Genomic DNA, 25148 nt, shown 5'->3' on the forward strand with positions numbered 1-25148 from the left:
TATTGGCTAAATTATCCTAGATGTGGCAACCTAAACAGAGACAAAACTATCTACATAGTGAAAAATTTAACTACTTAAACAGTGGCAAAATTAACTACCTAAATAGTGACAAAATCAACTACCTAAATAGTGAACTACCTATAAATAGTGATGGCTCTATCTAATTATCAACAAAGCTGCCTGAATAGTGGCAAAACTACCTAAATAGCGATAGAGCAATCTAAATAGTGACAAAACTACCTGAATAGTAAAAAAAACTATCTAAAAAGTGTGAAGGCTACCGAAATGGTGACACAAATTACTTAAATAATGACAAACCCACTTAAATAGTGATAAATCTATCTAAATAGTGACAACACTACCTACGTAGTGACAAACCTACCTAAACATTGACAAAAATAACCTAAATAATGACAAAATCTAAATAATGACAAAATCTAAATAGCGACACTACCTAAATAGTGAGAAACCTACCTAAATAGTGACACAAACTTCCTAAATAGTGACAAATCTAACTAGATAGTGACAAATCTACCTAATTAGTGACACAAACTGCCTAAATAGTGACAAATTACCTAAACAGGGACAAATCTAACAAGACAGTGACAAAGCACCGGAGATTATTTCAAAGAGGTGATAATTCTTTAATACAAAATATGGATAAATCTGTGGAAGTTTTCTAGGAGATATATAATAGGCGTATTTCCAGGAGACTCTGAATGACCACAACTTCAGTTGCTCACTAGATACGGTAGAGTGAAGGTGCGTCCCATACCTTTGGAAGGCGCTGCCAGATGTATAATCCATGGCAAGCTTTAACCTTAAATAAAATAAACACTACTGAGGCTAGAGGGCTGCAATTTGGTGTGTTTTGTGAAAGGAACGTGAATGGTCAACATACCTATTTGCAGCCCTCTAACCTCGGTAGTATCTACGATCTGAGGGGCTGACAGAAAAAAGTGCGGACAGACAAATCAGGCACCATACTTTTCTTTTACAGAAAACTGAACACAGGTAAAATCTACAGAATGTCAACCCAGTGAACTGAAACTTAAGTGAACATTGCTTAAGTACAGAAAAATGACCATAATCCCAGCACCAAAAGGAGTCGAGATCTAGAGGAATAGGCCATAATCTTGCAAAGAATAGCCACATTCTAGGAATAAACTGGCGCCTGGAAGGGGTAAAACTGCCTGAATCCGTAAAATGTCGTCCTATTTCAGAAATATTAGTCGGCATCGCTGTAATCGTCATAAACATATGACTCTTATATTTTCGTCATTTTCCTGGAGAGAATTAACACTTCTTTTGTATCATCTATCATAAGACGATTTTTTTTCGAGAGAGAGAGAGAGAGAGAGAGAGAGTAATGTCATCGCTACTACAACGCTTCAATTAGAAAACAGAAAAGCAATCGTTCGTATGTGAGTCAAAGAAAAAAAATATTCAGTACAACTAAATAAATTTTTAGGTTAACTATTTTATAAATCAAAAAACGACAGTAAGAGGAGAAATGGAAACATGCATGTATTATATATATATATATATATATATATATAATATATATATATATATATATATATATATATATATATATATATATATATATATAAATATATATATATATATATATATATAGATATATATATATATATATATATATATATATTATATATGTTTAATACTTGCATGTTTCCATTCCTCATCTCACTATCCTTTTTTGTATATGTTATGTTATATATATATATATATATATATATATATATATATATATATATATATATATATATATATATATATATATATATATAATGAAACGTGTACACACCCATAAAGATATAAAACTTATCATCATTCCCCCTCCCACCCCCGGCAACCAGTAAATCGGCTATAAACTAATATATGGAAAGATTTACACAAGACATTTGAATAAGACTATAATGAATAAGACTATAAACACAGAAAAGTAAAATAAACGGTCGACCGGGGAATATAATAATTCTCTGGCCTACGCGGAGAACTGTTGCAATTCCTCAGAGATGTCGATAATATGAAATAAAAAAAAGACGTCAAATATCTTTCATACCAAAATACTCTCTCTTTTTTTATCTCACTATACAGGCTGTCCATAAAGTCCCAGTACCATTGCAAGTATTTATTGCTCAGAATGGTACAGGGACTTTATGGACACTGTATATTCAGAAAATGTTCACTAGACGACGGCAAACTTATCACTGTTTTCTTAATATGACTTGCGCTTGAACGACAGAAAGATAGAGAGTGGAATAATATTCAGACGACATTTAATATTTCACATGAATATAAGATTGTTTCTGTTATGCAGACCTACGAAACATACGACGTCATTAAAAACGATTGCATGATAAAAAGGAATTGTCATAAAGATTAAAGCAAAGCAATACTTTCTGACGAGGAAATAATAATAATAATAATAATAATAATAATAATAATAATAATAATAATAATAATAATAATAATAATAATAATAATAATAAGCACTAGGCACGATTCCAAGATCCCTGAAAAGGAATCTAGAAAAACTAGACGCTGAAGTACTCCAGGACTCATGCAGAAGAGTGTGATCCTAGAAACGGCACACATAGTAAGAAAAGTGATGGACTCCTAAGGAGGCAGAATGCAACCCGGAACCCACACTATAAATACAACCCAGTCGAATTGGAGGACTGTGATAGAACAAAAAAAAAAAAAATAAATAAAAAAAAATAAAAAAATAAAATAAATAATAATAATAATAATATAATAATAATAATAATAATAATAATATAATTAATTAATAATAATAATAATGTAGAAACAAATCCACACTTATGTATACGTACATATATCTTCATTAAAGATAAATTTGTACAGAAAGCTTCAGGGAACTGTTTCGATGCCCCTTTTCAGTAATAATACTAAGTATAATAATAATAATAATAATAATAATAATAATAATAATAATAATAATAATAATAATAATAATAATAGACTGAAGTAGCTCCAGGACTCGTCCAGAAGTGCGTGCTCCTGGAAACAGCTAATTTAGTAAGAAAAGTGATGGACTCCTAAGGAGGCAGGATGCAACCCGGAACTTCACACTATAAAAACCACCCAGTGGAATAGGATGACTGGGATAAATAAATAAATGATAAATAAATTAAATAAATAAATATAATAATAATAATAATAATAATAATAATAATAATAATAATAATAATAATAAATGTGAAGCTTATCATAGCGAAAATCATAAATGTATATCCATTTAAACAACAATTTCGATAATAATTATTCAATCATTGACTTGCTGACTGAGAAACCATATTCCTTAGTCATTCTCTCCTCTTTAAAAGGGATATTCTGGCTGGACGGAAATAACTGGACATTTTATTCCATCATGTCCCACCAGCCACTGGCTGGTAGTTTTATAGACTTTTCTCAATTACAGGAGTTCTGTGTGTGTGAGTTTGTCTGCGTTTGAATTTTTTCATGGCAGAACTTTTCATTTATTCTTTTGATGGAGGGGCGGCTAATAACATACATACACACAAATATAACTATATCTATATATCTATATATATATATATATATATATATAGAATATATTTATATATATATAAATATAAATAATATATATATATCTTATATATATATATATATATATATATTTATTTATATATGATTATAACCACTTTACACGTGATTCATTTATCCCACATATTCACAGGTGAAACAAGAGACGGGATGTACGTAGGTCTTGACTCGTTTCGACTTTATTTCCCAGCCATTGACGAAGGAATGATACATAGTATTAGAAGTCTGAGTAGTGTATAGTACATATATATATATATATATATATATATATATATATATATATATATATTATATACATATATATATATATATATATATATATATATATATATATATATATATATATATTATTAGTTTACTGGTACTATTAGCTTGACTAGCGCCCATTGGGGTTTTTACTTGAGTATCGGTTTTATATTCCTTATCTAATTTGAGGTATATTTATAGTGGGTACGCGCTGTACATGAAGTAGGGATATGAGTTGTATATACTGTATAATATATATATATATATATATATATATATATATATATATATAATATATATTGTATGATATATATATATATATATATATATATATACTATATATATATATATATATATATATATATATATGTATATCACACCACATATCCCTACTTCATATACAACGCGTACCCACTATAAATATACCTCAAATTAGATTAAGGAATATAAACTGATACTCAGTAAAAATCCAATGGGCGCTAGTCAAGCTAATAATACGAGTAAACATAATAGTGCTATAGTAGATTCACCTTAACCTTGCACCTGTTGTCTAGGCCAGTTCTTTACGACGCTCCTGATTGGCTGTCGATAAGCCAGTCACAGGGCTGGAAACTCTCAGTCTCTCGAGAGAGTTCACATAGGCAGGATGTGTTTTCCACCTCTCCTGAGGGTTACTTGTGAAAGACGTATCCCTCAGGAGAGATGGAACATAGATCCTACCCATGTGACCTCTCGTGAGAGACTCAGAGTTTCCAGCCCTGTGAATGGCTTATCAACAGCCAATCAGGAGCGTCGTAAGGGACTGGCCTAGACATCAAATACACGGCTGATGTGAATCTAGTAAAAATAATAGTATGGATAGTCAAGGAAGAGGGTGTGGCCAATGATAACTGACGGAGAAGTTGGATCCCGTTTGAGGAGTTCATTATGAAACTGACGGTCCAAGATAAAGACTTGGCAGATCAGGATGCCTGTAGGTAAGAAAAGCTCTCTCTCTCACTCTCTCTCGCTCTTCCTTTTTATTTTGAGCACACTATGTCTCCTCGAATGAACTAATAAGTCTTTGAGGCATCCTAATCCATGTAACTCCTTGCAACGTCTCTCTCTCTCTCTCTCTCTCTCTCTCTCTCTCTCTCTCTCTCTCTCTCACTGACCACGGTAATATAGAGGCAATCTGCTGAGTGCCCAAATGCAAGCATCAGGAGAGTCTAGTAAGGTCGTGGAAGGCTAACACTCAAAAACGGGAGGGAAGAGGAGAGAGAGAGAGAGAGAGAGAGAGAGAGGCAGTGTGAAATTGGATGAACAGAAGAAATTTAGCTAATTGGTGCTGTTGTCTCTTTTCGTCCTGTTTTCTGTTTCCTCGTTTTTTTTTTTTTTTGGTCTCTCGTTCTTAATTGGTTCCTCTTCATTTCCCGTCTACGTAGAAACGGGATGCAATGCGCAGAGAGGATAAAGGATAAATGAAAAAGCCCATTGACGAGAGAGGGTTGGATTCTGGCAAATGGGTAATTCGTCATTGACTGTGGACTCGTTTATTTTATTTAGGTATGTAGAAATTTGGATAAACACACATACATATTTATACATAGTGTGTGTATGTGTAGATATATATGTGTTTTAGGTATACGTCTGTATGTATGTATATATATATATCATACATATATATATATATATATATATATTATATATATATATATATATAATATAATATGACTGAGTGGTTAAAGGCGCTTCACTGTACGTCCTGATTTATTGGTTCCTAGGTTCCTGGGCGAAATTATTATCAACTGAAAAATTCCCCTTCAGTTAACATGTATGACAACATATTTATTTCCGAGGAAGTGCGAATGAGATATGAAAGGACATCTGTAGTTTAATGCATATATATATATATATATATATATATATATATATATATATATATATATATATATATATATATACATATATATATATATATATATATATATATATATTATATATATATATATATATATATATAAACCACCTGCACAAACAAAAACACGGTATTTCCCTTCCACAGCTCGTTTTATCTCTTCTTTAAGCGTTAAAGAAACGGTACAGAGAGAGAGAGAGAGAGAGAGAGAGAGAGAGAGAGAGAGAGAGAGAGATTCTAACATCAGGAAGGCAAAAAACTAATTTTACGTGTCCGATAAATCTCGGTTTCCAAAAGGAGAAAAAACAAGGGCGAGAATTAGACCCGGTCTTTAAAGTGAACGGGAAGGGTGTATGAACTACGGGTACACGTGTGAGTGAGCGTTTATGTAAATACACACACACACACACACACACACACACACATATATATATAATATATATATAATATTATATTATACTATATTTATATATATTATATATGATATACTATTATACATCCTATATATATATATATATATATATTTAAATATAATATATATATACATACATACATATCATTAATATAATATAGTTATTATATTCTATATTATATTGTCTATATATATAGATATATATATATATACACGCACTTAGCTACAATTGTCCTTCAATATCTACTTCGCTCTACCTTGGAATTAATATATTTTCATAATGTCTTAACCGAAGGCTTAGTCGGTTAAGGCGTCACTGACTTCCTGATTTCTCCTCTGTGAGCTGGTTCGAAACCACGAGAGGACGAGATTATGATCAGCTAAAAAAATTCCCCTTCGCTTAACATAATTGAAAACATACTAATTCTGAGGTAGAGCAAATTGGATATTATGCATATATATATTATATATATATAATATATATGATATATATATATATATATATATGTGTGTGTGTGTGTGTGTGTGTGTGTGTGTGTGTGTGTGTGTGTGTTACATATAAATATATGGAATGTGTATAATTCCATATATAAAAACTAAAACTATGTCATTAATTGAAACCAGTGACCCAAGGGGTCACCGGTGTGCTTGCAGGAGTGTGATAAGAACAGATAAGATAACGTAGACTAAGCCTTGACATGTTGTTTCAGCGTCCCGGTTTGTAGTCATCTGTGGTCATCAAATCTATTGTTGTGTAAACCGTTGACAAAGCTTTCTGCTTGAGAAACCATGTTGACCTATAACCTCAGACCGTGCTACGGGACTTGTAATCTATGTCATCTGTGTGTATGTTTGCATGTCGAGCTCTTGTCTGCTCACCTATGATCTGTAAACCAAATTGTATGTCAGACTTCCTTTAGCTCTCTTCATTGGAAGACATATCAAGTCTTCTCTTCACAATGTAAGATAGAACAATATACCTTATTTTTGTTTCAAACACTAAACCCTTATATCAGAAGAAGATACTGAATGAACTTAGAATTATCATCGAAGTCCATGATACTCCAACGAGGATGGGAGTCATACCAACCGACCTTAGCGCAGAATATCGCAGGTCCTTATCAGCCGAAGGCTCAGCCCACAACATACATATATATATATATATATATATATATATATATTATATATATATATATATATATACGTATATATATAATATAGATATATATTATATAAAGTATATATATTATATTATATATATATATATACGTATACTATATATATATATATATATATATATATATATATATATATATATATATATATATATATATGTATGTATATATATACATATGTATATATATATATATATTATATATATATATATATATTATATATATATATGTATATATATATATATATATATATATATATATATATATATATATATATATATATTATATATATAATAAACACACACTGAACTTTGAGTAAACTTACAAGAAATACGAAAACGAGAATAAAAAACAAAAACAACAAAACAATAAAAAGATAATGAAATTAAAACGGAGATGAAACATTGTTCAGCCTCTAATCAGGGAATAAGGAACCAATTCCAGAGGAATACTTCCACTTGTGGTTTCCATTCTTAGGAGAAAGATTACGACCGAAAAGAAGGCGGTACAATTTTAAAGATGATATTCGCTTTATGTCTTAAAGAATAATGAAGGGAGTGAATAATAGGAATATAATCAGACAGTAAAGAGAGTCGGGAATTCAAACAAACAAGGGTAAAATTCCATGGAAACCTTTATATAGATCCCTGGAAAACATTTTAAAGGTCCCTGTAAAACTTCATAAAGGTGTCTGGAAACCTTTATGAAAGTCCTTGGAAACCTTTATAAAGATCCCTGGAAACGTTCATAATTGTCCCTGGAAGACTTTATAAAGATCCCTGGAAAACTTTATAAAGATCCCTGGAAAAGTTTATAAAGGTCCCTGGAAACCTTTATAAAGGTCCCTGGAAGACTTTATAAAGGACCCTGGAAACCTTTATAAAGGTCCCTGGAAGACTTTATAAAGGTCCCTGGAAACCTTTATAAAGATCCCTGGAAAACTTTATAAAGGTCTCAGGATTTTCATATAAAGGTCCATGGGAAACGTTCATAAAGCTAGTTTAGAAACGTTCAGAAACGTCCTTGTCTAAAACCTTCACATATTCATCAAATATTGTCACATATGTTAATCAATTTTTGTATATATTGTATCAAAAGAGAGAGGGGGCAGACCACCGACCGCTCCCTGCAGAGAGATGCATTCCAGAATTCACGAGGGATATTCTTCGGCAAGTTTCTCATTGCTTGTATGTATTTTTCCCTTTGGCACTGCGGTATTGTTTCAGAGAAGTACAGGGAATAGTTTGCAAACTATTCTTTGACCGAAGGCGAAAGAAAGTTCTCCCGGATGTTTTCACGATATCTTCCTTGTTATTGTTTTCAGCTTTATTTCGTTCTGTTTGTGTGTGTAAGTGTGTTTTGCAGCTTTACTGAGAGAATTATTATATCATTATTATTTAAGTCTCTCACAGTCGTCCTATTCGACTGGGTGGTTTTCATAGTGTGTTTATTTTATTTTTATTACTTATCTATTCATTTATTTATTTATTTATTTTGTCTATCACAGTACTATTCGACGTGTGGTTTTTATAGTGTGGGGTTCCGGGTTGCATCCTGCCTCCTTATAGGATTCCATCACTTTCCTCGCTACGTGCGCTCTTTCTGGCAGCACACTCTTCTGCATGAGCCTGGAGCTACTTTCGGCATCTAGTTTTTTCCAGGTTTCATTTCAAGGATCTTGGGTTTCGTGCCTTCTAGTGTTTCCTACGATTATGAGCACAATTTCCACTGGCATATCCCATATCCTTCTTATTTTTATCTTACAGGTCTTCATACTTATCAATTGTTTCTCTTTCTTTCTCATCTACTCAATGAGTGATAGTTTCTTCACAGGGTTTCGGACACTGCAGCTTAAAGTTTTATTTTCTCAGTTTCATAGGGTTTCGGAGACTTTACAGGTAATTTTTACAGTCAGTTTGACATTACAACATTGCTGAAACGAAACTTATTGGAAAAATTCTCGAGTCTTTCCCGTTTGAGAAAGTGAGTGGAAAAGTTCGCCAGGCAATTTCTATACGAGCTTTGCAAAAGCTGTGAAAAGGATAAATGTCTAGAATATTCAATGTCTCGAGGCACATAAGCGAACCTATGTATTCCGTTCTATGAAGGCGCCTTCTATGTTGATGCTAGTGCATATAGAAGCTATAGAATTATTCTAATGTCTCTTGCACGAAAATACGAATTTAGAGCTTCGGATCATGTCAAGATTAGCGAACCTACTATTTCTAATGACAATACTATTCCATTTTTGATTTGTATATATAATATATATATATATATATATAATATATAATAATATATATATATATGCACTATATATATGTTTATATAAATAAACATTGTTATAATAATGTCTTGAAAAATAGTGGGTTCGCTCATCTTGACATGATCCAAAATTCTATACATGTTAAGAGAGAGTATAGACAATTATAGTGTCATTCAAATCTCTTTTGCTTGAATATACGAATTAAAACCTTCAATACAGATATTAAAGGGTATTTAGACACTATATATAGAGACTATAGAATTACTCTTAATCTCTCAAGCTTGAATATACGATTTAAAACCTCTGTACAGATACCAGACTTCTATGTATATAATAAATTATAAAAAACTATATAATTATTCTAATCTCTCATGCCTAAATATTCGAATCAAAACTTCGTTTGCATTTATTAAAGATTAGGGACAATTACAGAACTATCCTAGTCGCTCATGCTTCAATAAACGACTTAATTTTTTTCATTTTAATCAAATAATAATCCAATGCGAGTTCTCAAATACCCGTATTATCGGCGCACCGATCGTAAACAGAAATACGGTAATTATCAACTCCAATTTTCGTGAGATCTAACTTCTAAAAGCCCGTGATTATCAACAGCAACACTTAAGCGCTGCACTATTATCCCAGCGATTTGATTATGATTTTTTTCTAGTCCAGTGTCTCAATTACATCCTGAAGTTAATTCGAAGTGAGTGGACCTTGAAGCTGTGGGATAGAATATTACTATTCCAGGCAATTTTCATTCTTTAATTAATATGTATCGCTAGTTGAATACCTAGGTGTATATATATATATATATATATATATATATATATATATGTATATATATATACATATATATATATATATATATATATATATATATATGAGTGTGTGTGTGCGTGTGTGTGTCAGGGTAAATTTATGTACAATATATATATTTACACATACACACGCACACACACACATATATATACACATATATAAACATATATGTATATATATATATATATATATATATATATATATATATATATATACTAAAAACATATACATATATATGTATACACATATATATGTAAAAACACGTATATACACACATTTTTACATATATACTTATATATACACACATATATATGCATGCATACACATATTTCTTCTCCTGACACCAACGATATAGAGGTCAAAAAGATAAAACGTCCAGGAAGGTTTTTTTTCTTCTTCTTCCTCTTCCTTTCACAGTCGTCACTAAGCCCTAATCCGAAGACTGGATAATCAAGAGGGAAGAAGAAAAAGGAGTCGCAAGTTTTATTTCGTTGTCTGTGTCAGTTATTATTTTTTTTCTTATGTTCTTATGTTTTCCAGTGTTCATTTTTAACGGCAAGATAAATCTACGAGGAAAGATTAAGACTTGCTTCTCGTGCAGAGTTATAATCTCTCTCTCTCTCTCTCTCTCTCTCTCTCTCTCTCTCTCTCTGTTCTGAAAATCGTTGGAAAAATTACTCATATATATACAAAAATATATAACTACATGCAAATAAAATTGTGTACACATATGTGTATATACATGTACATACACACACACACACACACACACACACACACACACACATATATATATGATATATATATATATATATATATATGAGTGTGTATATACATATACATACATACATACATACATACATACATACATACATGCACATAATATGCACTCATATACAAATATGAATACATACATAAACCTAATGCATATATTAATACGTACTAGAATTATACATTGAGCTAATCCTGTGAAGGACTTGAAAGGCTGTACATCCGCCCCCCGCCCCCCCCCTCTCAACCCCATAAAAATAACACATAAAAATACCTCTTGTATCTCTGGAAAAACAAACTTTTTTCTCTCAACAGCTAAACTAAGAGACAAGAGAGGAGAGAGTGGAGAGAGAAGAGAGAGAGAGAGAGTAGAAAACAGGACTGGAACTGGCGTCGACAAAAGTTTGCTTTAATTGTTGGAAAAGCGCCAAAGCCTTTTCAAACTGTTATTTGCTCATTGAGGGAAAGAAAAAAAAATAAAAATAACATTCAAAAAAAAAAAAAAGCTCTTTAGCTGCTTACTTGATACTATGCCATTAGGAGGAAATTTTTATTTCCATTTTCATTTTTTTAAAACCTTTTCGAAAAGCGTTTGGATTCCTAAAGACAGTAAACATAAAGTAGAATTTTATGTGATATTCAAATCGTCAACAAGCAAGCTTATGCAATGAACTTTTAAAATAAGACAGATTCTTTTATTTTAATAATTAATTGACTTATTTTATGTTTTTCAATGTTACTTAAAACATTGTTAATTATTTCATTCTTTTTAAATATGCTTGACATCTTCCATTCTGTCTTTCATTTTACCTTCTGTTGCATATTTCGAATGAACACCTTAATTAATTAATAAATTAATAATAATAATAATAATAATTAATAATAAAATAATAATAATAATAATAATAATAATAATAATAATAATAATAATAATAAGTTTTTTTATTGAAAGATATTGCTGCATCAGCTGCATTCAACTTGTAAAATAGTTCTTCTCTATTTTTTCTGATTAATAGCTTTCTCTCTGCTACTACAACTGGCGAGTATTGCGCCGATATTACTCATCAGGAGGAGTTCAATTTCGGGGATATTGCTTAAAATTTATTTATTTTGTCACAGTAAATGGAAACAAATTAAAAAAAATATAAGTTTCGAATCTAGTGGCCAAACGTTTTCTCTCGGTATCATCCGAAGCATGATCACGGCAGTGGGTCGGAGTAGAACTGGTAGGTGTTGTCAAGATCTACTCAATATATAGCGGCAGGGTCAGCAGGGGGGTCAACCGCGAGCTGCGTTTTCATTGGCTGGTGGTGGCGCAGTTGTTAGTAGCAGAGAGAAAGCTATTATTAGAAAAATAGAGAAGACTATTTAAACGTTGTTGAATGCAGTCTGATGCAACAATATCTTTCAATAAACTTGTTTTTGAAAGATGGGTCTCCTTCCAATAATAATAATAATAATAATAATAATAATAAATAATAATAATAATAATAATAATAATAATAATAATAATGTGGCGCCGTGGGGAGGAGTGGCTATGTCGTCAATAGACTTAAGTCAAGTTAAGCACATTGGGGCCCCCGGTGGGTTAGTCGTTGGATGGGTGACCGCTCTCCTCGGCCGTTTGATTCCTTGGGGGAAAGGATTCTTTACCATAATTTCCCTCAGTCTACTCAGGCTGTAAATGAGTACCTATCCCTGATGGGGGTAGGGTCCAGCTATGGGGTTAAAATAGCAAAAAACTCAGCATGATGGAAAGAAATGAAGGAATAAACGACAACGACGTAAATGGAACCTCTGGCAAAAAAAAAACAGAGGAGCTTCGTCCGGCAACCAGGTATTCAACCCAATTGAAGGGGAAGACGGTCAGGTACTTGGAGGTCGTCATCCAGCAACTGATCACCACAACGACAGTAATCAACAGCTTGAGATTGGAGCTAACAGAGGCAAAAGGAAGAACAAAATGGACAAAGAGAAGAAAAATAAGGAAATATGGAGATGCTACATCAGAATCAACGCCCGGGACGGAGAGAGTATATAGAAGAAGATTGGTCAACATCTGGAATGAGAGGAATAACACCCCCCAAAATCAGAGCAGGAGGCTGGCAGAACCAAGTAACGGAACATAAGAAAAAGACTGGCTCTCCCCCCCCAAAAACAGAAAGAGAAGAACTGGAAAGGGGGGAAATGTCACGCTACAACGAATTACTCGAAGATGAACTGAGAGACGATGCCACAGAAGACGACAGGGAGGATGAGGTATCAACAACGACACACGAAGAACACCGACGAAGTACAGAGGAGGACGGAATGGGTAGAAAAAAAAAAAGAATTAGACAATGGATGGGAGCCAGATAACAGAGAGAACAAAGATCCCCTCCATGAAAGCCTACAACAACCAAGAAAATTAAGGGAGAAAAAACAAGTGTGGTCAATGAAATAATGGGCAAATAATACACACCACCAGTATCACAGAAAAAAAAACAAATAACTTAACATGTGCAGGAGCAAGATTAGTAAGCAGAACTGATGGGGATTCGAAACACCAACACCACCAGCACAACCAACCCAACAGAAACCAAAACAGCAACCTCCTTGGAAAAGGCGCCTGGAAAAAAAGCAAATCATGGTGATGGAGAGCTGACTTGAAGTAAACAAATGAAAGAGATGGGCAGAAAAAAGCTAAGAAGCAAGAAAACAAGGGAGGAACAAAAAAACTCAACGAGAAATACAAGTACAAGAGAGGGGACTAAACAACACACAATAGAAGATGTAAAACAGAGGCTTAAGGCCAAAGCCAACATAAGATCCACGGTACTACGAACAGAATAAGGGATACCAACAGAACAACTATTCGGAACCAACCAGAAAAGACTATACAGCCAACTAAGAGGGGAAGACAACCACCCCAGAAATTCCTGAAGCCGAACCAAGTAAGAGACTCTGGGAAAAACATATGGAGCAATCCGGTATCAAACACAAACAAACATGCAACATGGCTCCAGGAAGTCAAGGAAGAAGAAAGGGAACCCCAGGGAAAGAATAAAACAAAGATTCACAGAGATCACGACAGACACAGTCAGGGACACAACTAAAGAAATGCCAAACTGGAAAGCCCCCAGGTCCCGATGAAAGTCCATGGATACTGGCTCAAAAAACTTCAAGGCCCTACACCCACGAATAGCACAACAGCTCCAGCATTGTTATCTCAAATCACCAAGCACCCAATATGGGGGATGACCAACGGAAGTAACATCCTTAGTACAAAAGATAAGCGTAAGGGAAATATAGCCAGTAACTACAGGCCTATCACCTGCCTACCAATAATGTGGAAGTTACTAACAGGTATTCATCAGTGAAAGGTCTATATAACTACCTAGAGGAAGACAAACACCATCCCCCACCAACAGAAAGGAAAGGGCTTGCAGAAGGAAGTGTAGGGGTTGGGGGCACAAAAGACCAGCTCCTGATAGACAAATCGGTAATGAAGAACAGTAGGAGAAGGAAAACCAACCTAAGCATGGCATGGATTAGACTATAGAAAGGCCTTCGACATGATACCAACCACATGGCTAATAGAATGCCTGAAAATATATTGGGGGGCAGAGGAACAATCACCATTCAGCTTCCTCCCAAAAATACAATGTGCAAACTGGAATACAATACTTACAAGCTCTGGAATAATACTAAGCAAGAGGTTTCTAATATCAGGAGAGGATCTTCCAGGGCGACTCACTGTCCCCACTACTCTTTTCGTAGTAGCATAGATTCTCATGACAAAAGTACTACAGAAAGATGGATGCCGGGTACCAAAACTCAAGAAAATAGGCGGGGCAACAGAATCAACCATCTGATGTTCATGGAACGACATCAAGCTGTATGTAAGAGCATCAAGGAAATAGGTAGCCCTATACCTAATCCAGACTGTAAGGATTGTATCTGGGGACATCAGGATGGAAGTTTTTGGAATAGAAAAATGTGGAAAAAAAAAATGCCGGCCTTAGTTACAAAACATACAAAAAAGGGGCAAAAAGTAACGAGAACTGAAGGGATAAAGCTACCAGATGGGAGCAAACATCAAATCACATTGATGAGGGGAACAGGATACAAATTACCTGGGAATAATGGAATGGGGGAGGTGGATATAAAAACAGTAGATGAAGGGGGGACAACGATCAGGAAAAGAATATATGCAGAGACTCAAGGCGATACTCAAGTCAAAACTCAACGCCAGAAATATGATAAAAGCCATAAACACATGGGCCCCAGTGCCAGTAATCAGATACAGCGCAGGGACGAAGGCAGAACTCCGCAGCATAGATCAGAAAACCGGGAAACATATGACAATACAACAAAGCACTACACCCAAGAGCAAATACGGACAGATTATACATAACACGAAAGGAAGGGAGGGGAGAGGACTACTAAAGTATAGAGGAACTGCGTCAACATTGAGAACAGAGCACTGGGGCCAATATCTGAAAACCAGAGAAGACGAGTGGCTAAAGAGTGCATGGGAAGAAGGACTCAAATAAAAGTCAGACGAAGACCCAGAAATTATACAGAGACAGGAGAAAGACAGACAGAACAGAGACTGGCACAACAAACCAATAATGCACGGGGGACAATACAATGAGACAGACTAAAGAACTAGGCCAGCGATGACAATTGGCAATGGCTCCACAGAGGGGAGAGCTCTAAAGAAGGAAACTGAAGGAATGATAACAGCGGCCACAAGATCAGGCCCTAAGAACCAGATATGTTTCAAGAACGATAGACGGAAAATAACATCTCTCCCATATGATAGGAAGTGGCAATATGAAAAAATGAAACCATAAACCACATAGCAAGTGAATGGCTCGCACTTGCACAGAAATAGTACAAAAAGAGGCATGATTCAGTGGCAAAAGCCCTCCACTGGAGCCTGTGCAAGAAACATTCAGCTACCTTGCAGTAATAAGTGGTACGAGCACCAACCTGAGGGAGTGATAGAAAACGATCAGGCAAAGATCTCTCTGGTGGACTATGGTATCAGAACGGATAGGGTGATACGTGCAAACAGACCAGACGTTGACGTTGATTGACAAAGTCAAGAAGAAAGTAATCACTCCATTGATGTCGCCAATACCATGGGACACCAGAGTTGAAGAGAAGAGAGGGAAAAAATGGATAAGTATCAAGATCTGGAAACTTAGAATAAGAAGGATATGGGATATGTCAGTGGAAATTGTACCCATAATCATAGGAGCACTAGGCACAAGATTCCCCAAGATCCCTGAAAAGGAATCTAGAAAAACTAGAGGCTGAAGTAGCTCCAGGACTCATGCAGAAGAGTGTGATCCTAGCAACGGCACACATAGTAAAGAAAAAGTGATGAACTCTTAAGGAGGCAGGATGCAAAAAAAACCCGGAACCCCACACTATAAATACCACCGCGTTCAAATTGGGAGGTTGGACTGTTGAATAGACGTAAAAAAAAAAAAAACAAAAAAAAAAAAAAAAAATAATAATAATAATAATAATGATATTCTTTGGAAGCTTGATTTCAAGTCAATGTCCCTTGCCGCTTGTTTCATATGATTAGGGTGTATCTTCAGAATAATAATAATAATAATAATAATAATAATAATAATAATAATAATTATTATAATAATAATAATTAATAAATAGTAATAATATTCATTGAAAGCCTTGAATTTCAAGGTCAATGGCCCCCATGGTTGGGTGGGCTTGTTTCATTATAATTGCGGGTTTACCTTCAGAAGGATAATAATGATATAATAATATAATAATAATCATAATCATAACTATAATTGGGCGTAATGTCTGTCTGTCATTCAATCACGGCCAAAAACGGCTGGTCAGATGGGCATTGAAAACTTGGCAGGGTTATGGTGGGGGGGGGGGGAACCCCTAAGATGGTTTTTTGTAATGGGTTTCATCCAACCTACCCCCCTCCTTGCCTAGGGGGGGGGTGGGGTGGGGGTGAGGAAGGGATTCCTTGAAACGAAGCTATTTCTGGCCGTGAAACGAGGGCTGGTTATTCCCCGTAAGGACTTAGTTACTTTACGATTTTTCATACATAATTTTCTGTACAACTTCCCCGGAGAAAGTCGCGAATATTTTTCAAGCTCGGAAACAATAGAAGATGAAAATTATCATCAATATCCGCAAGATTTTTTGAATAACTTAAATCCATCGGGACTGCCAGTGTACAAAAATAATGTTAAAGAAGTACTGCCCCAGTAATGTTGCTTCGGGAATTTCGATCCTGCCAATGGACATTGCAAGGCAAAAAAACCCCCCGGAACGAGGTACAACCGTTTATGGAGGCTAAAAACTCCCACATCATCAAAAGAAGTGATAGCAACGGGGGGGGGCCCTCACAAACGGAACAAACGTTCTGTTCATCCCCGGATTTTCTTGTACAAAAAACTTCCCCGGAGAAAGTCGTGAATATTTCAGCTCGGACACAATAGAGGATGAAAATTATCATCAATATCCGCAAGATTTTTTGGAATAACTTAAGATCCATCTGGACTGCCAGTGCACAAAATAATGTTGAAGAAGTACTGCCCGGTAATGTTGCTTCGGAAATTTCAATCCTGCCAATGGACATTTGCAACGGAACAAGTACACCATTATAACGGAGCTAAACTCCCACGTCATCAAAAAGCAGTGATAGCAACTGGGGGCCCCCTCACACCTGTTCTTCCCCCGGATTCCTCTGATGCCTTCGGACAACCAGTTTTCCATTCCAGTTACAGCGCAGGCAGTTTTTTCCATCAACCTGGCCTTCTCATTCCCTGCCAGGACTTTTGGATGCGTGTTGGTGTTTCTCCTTGCCGTCACTCATGTTCACACGCATGGCCACAACTGTATGTGCAATGAGCAGAGCAACTGACTCTGCCAACTTGAAATTAAGTTTTGTGGACAAACTGATAATATTGTGTTACAAAGAGGTTCTGTAGTAGGTATTTGTATAAAAATCGCCCTTATTTTAATATTGCTGAACAAATAGTACATATACATTTTTCACTTCTGCACCCGTATTTTATCCACACCCATCGTGGATGGGTAAAGTTTGCTAATAATAATAATAAATAATAATAATAATAATAATAATAATAATAATAATAATGATGATGTTTCATGGACGACATCAAGCTGTATGGTAAGAACATCAAGGAAATAGATATCCTAATCCAGACAGTAAGGATTGTATCTGGGGACATCAGGATGGAGTCTGGAATAGAAAAATGTGCCTTAGTCAACATACAAAAGAGGGCAAAGTAACCAAGGACTGAAAGGGATAAGGCTACCAGGATTAGAGCAACATCAAACACATAGAATGAGACGTGGATACAAATACCTGGGAAATAAGGAAGGAGGGGATATAAAAACATCAAGAGATGAAGGACACGATCAGGAAAGATATATGCAGAGACTCGAGGCGATACTTAGTCAAACTCAACGCTGGAAAAATGATAAACCATAAACACATGGGGCAGTGCCAGTAATCAGATACAGTGCGGAGGAATAGTGGAATGACGAAGGCAGAACTCCGCACATAGACCAGAAAAACTAGGAAAACATATGACAATACACAAAAGTATTACACCCAATGTCAAATACTAAGCATAGAGGACTGCGTCAAAACATCGATAAACAGAGCACTAGGGCAATATCTGAAAACCAGTGAAGACGAGCTCCAAGATTGCATGGGGAAGAACGACTGATAAAAGTAGACGAGAATGACAACAGAACAGAGGAATGGCGCAACAAACCAATACACGGACAATGCATGAGACATACTAAAGAGCTGTCCAGCGATGACACATGGCATGGTTACAAGAGGGGAGAGCTCAATAAGGAAACTGGGAAGGAATGATAACAGCAGCACAAGATCAGCCCTAAGAACCAATATATCCAAAGAACGATAGATGGAAATAACATCTCGCCCATATGTAGGAAGTGCAATACGAAAAATGAGACCATAACCACATAGCAAGCGAATGTCCGGCACTTGCACAGAACCATACAAAAAGAAAGGCATGATTCAGTAATAAAAGCCCTCTACTGGAGCCTGTTGCAAGAACACCAGCTACCTTGCAGTCATATTGGTACGAGCACCAACCCTAAGATTGATAGAAAACGATCAGTCAAAGATCCTCTGGGATTATGGTATCAGGAACAGAAAGGGTGATACGTCAAAGCGACCAGACTGACGTTGATTGACAAAATAAAAAAGAAAGTATCACTCATTGATTCCGCAATACATGGGACACCGAGTTGAAGATAAAGAAGGGTGGGAAAAATGATAAGTATCAGACCTGAAAAAATAGAAAAAAGAAAAGGGATATTGGGATATGCCAGTGGAAATTGTACCCATAAATCACAGGAACACTAGGCACGATCCCAAGATCCCTGAAAAAGGAAAGAATCTGGACAAACTAGGGGCCGTAGTAGCTCCAGGTACTCATGCAGAAGAGTGTGATCCTAGATTTGGCGCACATAGTTAAGAAGAGTGATGGACTCCTAAGGAGGCTGGATGCAACCCCGGAACCCTACACTATAAAATACCACCCGTCTTGAATTGGGGACTGTGATAACCACCCCCCCCCCCCAAAAAAAAAAAAATAATAATATAATGATAATAATAATAATAATAAAATAACCACGGGACACTAGAGTTGTAGAGAAAGAAAGGAAAAAATGGATAAGTATCAAGACCTGAAAATAGAAATAAAAGATATGGAATATGCCAGTGGAATTGTACCCATAATCAAATAGGACACTAGGCCACGGTCCCCCAAGATCCCTGAAAGGAATCTGGAAAAATTAGAGCCTGAAGTAGCTCCAGGACTCATGCAGAAGAGTGTGATCCTAGAAACGGCGCACATAGTAAATAAAAGTGATGGACTCCTAAGGAAGCAGGATGCACCCCGGAACCCCACAACTATAAATACCGACCCAGACGAATTGGAGGACTGTGATAGCCTAAAAAAAAAATAATAATATAATCTTTGGGAATCTTGAATTTTCAAGTAACATGGCCCCCTTATTGGGTGGGCTGGTTTCAACATGGTTAGGGTTTTTACTTTCAGAATAATAATATAATAATAATAATAAATAATAATAATAATAATAATAAATCTTGGAATCTTGAATTTCAAGTATTGGCCCCCCTTATAGAGTGGGCTTGTTTCCTTATAATTAAGGTTTATCTTCAGAAAATATAATAATAATAAATGATGATGATAATATAATAATAATAATATAATAATGAATAATAATATTATAATAATATTATTGTACTTAGAAGCAGACAAAGAAAGACCAATCCAGGACTTTGCCTTAATGAGACAGCGAGTGCTCCGCCAAATTCAAAAAAAAGAGTTCACCACCGTCAGGGCCTTCGTCGTCCAAGGAGGGCCCTCTCACCACGCTCGACCCTGGCAGGACAATCACCAGGAACTCGACCGCGGCCTCAAGTACTTGTGAATAATGGGTACTCAAATAAATTACTCAGCAAGGAAAGTCCGCACAGCCCAGGAGAAATGGTACGGTAGTGAGCCTGCAGTCCCGCCGGGCCCAGGGATAATATCAAAGCTGTACTACAAAGCCTCATGAGTTCCCATTACCGTGAAGAGAGGACTCCAATAAGAAAATTATTTCTGAAAATGTTCCCCGACCGACGACACCCAAGAGATTGACTTATCATATATTACTAAAGAATCAGAGGTCGCGCGACCTTTTAATGAAAAATAACCCCTCTCCACAGGTACGAGAATCCCTGAAGCAGACGCATGTGATTGTATCAGTATACATGCCCAGTCCGCGAATGCAGCGGTGCTTACGTAGGTATGACTACCATGTGCCTGCCGAAGAGACTCTCGTGCCACGCCCAAGAGGGGCTATCAGAATCGCGCCCGCCCCACAAACATCAGGATGGCCATCTCCCCCGGGAATGTCATCATGCAGAACATGAAAATCATTGGGAAGGCCCCTGATGCCCGTCGGTTGTGCCTGCTGGGAGGCACTCCTCATCCAGCAAATAAAACCCCTACACCGAATACGACGGCAGGAAGAATTTCTCCTCCCTACGAGTATGAAAAGACCTGCCACTAACAATGACACCACCGATCACGACTGCTCCACGGAAGACAACGCCCCCGAACGAGGTACTCCAGCAGCCGGTGGAAATCAAATTAGCCGTGACGTCCCACAGCATAGTGCAATGCCCATCCATCAACGTTACAAGCGCAGCTCAGGAGGTCCAGACGGCTGCAGGATCTTGTAGCATCGCAACCATCGGATCGAAAAAGAAAGTGCTTGGGACCTGGCTCAGGGCAACCAATGAAAACGAGACTCACCGCCACCAGCCATAGGAGAGAAGCTTGGGGCAGACCCCCTGCTGGCAACCACAGATATAAGGAGGACGGACAGCACACCAAACTCCCCAGTTGCTGCTCGGCCCCGTAGCAGTAACTCCCTCTTCCGACCTTCTCTGGCGAACGCGAGTGGCAGCGAGCGATAGCGCCATCCCAGTCGACGATAGCGGCGAGTTTCCAGCGTTTTCGGCGGAACTTTCGGCGATTGACGACACCGAGAATTATAATTTAGAGAGAGCTCTCTCACATATATAACAAAAATTCATTTGACACCTCTGTTCTCTCTCAATAATTTTCCTTTACTAACAGTCTCCTTGCCTAAAAATTCGGTAGCCGATGTGGTTCCTAAAAACTCCGATTGAAGCAAGGACCAAGGGACAAAAACTTCCTACTTTCGCAATCCTCTCTTGCAAGTAGCAAAGGGACGATAGGCTGGTGTCTCTCATACAACAGAAGTTAGACCCTTCAGGCAAAAGTAAAAACATAACATACACACCCACACACAACTCTCTCTCCTCTCTCTCCCTCTCTCTCTCTCTCTCTCGTCTCTCTCTCTCTCTTCCCCTTCACAGATACACAAATGCTTGCTTTTAAATACCTCAATCATGTAAAGATGTTAATATATGTATATATATATACTATATATGATATATATATATATAGATATATTATATATAAATATATTTATATATATCTATATATATATATAGACATATATATATATATATATATATATATATATAATATATATAATACTAGAATATATATATTGAAATATATGTATATCTATATATATATAATATATATATATATAAATAATATGTATATATATATTATATATATATATATAATTATATAAATATATATATATAATATATCCTATATATTATATATATACATATATATATATGTCTATATATATATATATATATATATATATATATCTATATGTATGTATAGTATATATCTAGTAGATAAGACAGTTAGAGTAAGACCAGCACTTATATATAAAATAATCCCCTTTATTTTGTTATGAATACCGGTTTCGGAGTACTGTCTCCATCATCAGGTCTATACAAAAACACAAGAAATTAAAAAAAAAATTAAAAATTCACCAAATTACCATCGATCATTAGAATGAAGTAATGTTACACGGTTACATTGTATATATAAAAAAAAGAGTAATGTAAACAGGCAATAAAAAAAAGAGGCAAGGAAGCAATATTAAAAAAGGTAAATACCTGCAATCATGAAGGCATACAAATATACCACACTAAAAACGTATAATACAGCATATATCCGTGACCTCTCGTTTGTTACTGAAGAAAGGTTTCAACTTTTAAAGTGTAGAGACTTTCTACTATTGCCAACTCCATGGGGGCCACTGGACTAGAGAAAATGGAAAACTAATCTAATCTTAGAGGGTGATCACGTTTTTCTGCGTGATCCCGTATGGCACTGAATGGTGGTTTTTGCTAAAATTCCTGTTTGTCCTAAACCTGATCTTCCTAAGTGTTCAAACCATCGACACGTGGCTTGGCGCTTTGTTTTTCCTACGTAAATTACATTACAGCAATGCACTCGTATTTTATTAAACAACATGAGACTGTAGTTTCTGGGGGGTACGATGTTTTTGTACTTAAGCAAACCACCAATAGTATCTTAGGCTTGAACACTACCCTGACATTAACTTGAGGAAAATAAATTCTCTTAAAAAGTTTCAGCAGTCTATTTTTTTTAACAAAAAAAGAAAAACTCTTATTACCATGGAAAAACATGTAAAATACGGTACCGCTTTATTGGCTTTTAAAATGAAACTTTCGGAACAATAACTTTTTCTAGCTATTTACCAACTATGTATCTATGAAGCAATATTTAAAACAGTTTTTTGAAAGCATTTTCTTTTATTTTATAAATTGAAATGCTGAATGAAGACTAAAATATGAACAAATGTTCAACGGCACGGGTCACAAGTGTACACACTAATTGCGTTTTTAAAATAAAACTATAGTGATGAAGAAATTTAGTTTGTGAGTCCTGTAAATGTTGGTTTTTTCTGTAAACTGATGTTGAAAAAGTGTTATCGCTGTGTTTACTTACGAGCACGTCAAGAAAAGCTAAAGTATTATTGTTCTACGGTTGGCTTTCTGAAGTAAATTCAATATTTTTGGTGTTTTGAGTTTAAAAATAATCAAGACGAAACAGGGGTACATGTTCTTCAGATCTAAAAATAAAAAATGGTATCATTTACATAAACCGTCGGTGGAACAGTGTTTTTAAGAGAACTGGGACAATTATCTAACCAAAACAACTTCGTGATGAGATAAAAGGCATTGGCCAAGTAGGAACCGAGAGGGTTTCCCATTGCTACACCCATCTTTTTGTTTTATATACATTTGTGTTTAAACATAAAATAACATTCAGCACATAATGTGAGCAGTTTGTGTAACTGTTGTTTATTAGAATTATGGATACTGTTGGAGTCATTAAACAAGTTGTTGATGCATATATCAATGGTTTCTGCTAAAGGAATATTAGTAAATAAAGATTTAACATGGAAACTTACAAGAACACAATTACCTAGTTCTAGATCACAAATTTCTTTGGCAAAAGTAAATGAATTTTTAACTGCATACTGATTGCATGTTACAGGAGCTAAAATAAGAACAAGAAACTTTGACAAATGGTAGTTGAAAGTACCTATAGCTGACATGATTGGTCTAAGTGGGACACCTTCCTTGTGCACCTTTGGGAGGCCATAGAGCACTCCAGGTTTAGATCCAGATGTAATAGATCGTTATAAGTATGTTCATCTAGAACACCCTCAGACTTCAATTTTCTTAAGAACCTGTTAATACTCTCCTCCTTATTGAGTGACTTTATAAGAATGACGTCCTTAACTCGACGCTAAACACCCTTTTCAGACCTTTTTAGGCTTCCCCATAGGGCTTTCGATAACCCCCCCCCCCCCCCCCCCCTCCCAACGTAGTTTGTAGGCTTACTTCCCGAGTAAGCGAAAAACATGCATTTTAGCTCCACGTTCCTGACTTAATCAAATCTTCCTCTTAAATATACGATTAGGACTTCAAGGCCTTACACTTTAGGAAAAAAATTCTCGATTTTTTTTTTTATTCCTTTTTTATGTTTTGCAAAGGGAAGTAGACAGAGCTTTTGTTTGACTTTGTCAAAAGAGTTGGATACGATCTCTCTCTCTCTCTCTCTCTCTCTCTCTCTCTCTCTCTCTCTCTCTCTCTCGCGGGGGTTTAAATCTGGTTGGAAAAGATTAAACATCCATTTCGGCAGCTCAGCCATAACAGTAGAGAGAGAGAGAGATCATAACTATCATTTCCCCTCTCTCTCTCTCTCTCTCTCTCTCTCTCTCTCTCTCTCTCTCTCTCTCTCTCTCTATATATATATATATATATATATATATATATATATATATATATATATATATATAGTATATATATATATATATATATATATATATAATGCTTTAATTACTTGACGTCTGACTTTCTGACTCTCTCTCTCTCTCTCTCTCTCTCTC

The sequence above is a fragment of the Macrobrachium nipponense genome, chromosome 23, assembly GCF_015104395.2.
Source record: "Macrobrachium nipponense isolate FS-2020 chromosome 23, ASM1510439v2, whole genome shotgun sequence".
Taxonomy (NCBI): domain Eukaryota; kingdom Metazoa; phylum Arthropoda; class Malacostraca; order Decapoda; family Palaemonidae; genus Macrobrachium; species Macrobrachium nipponense.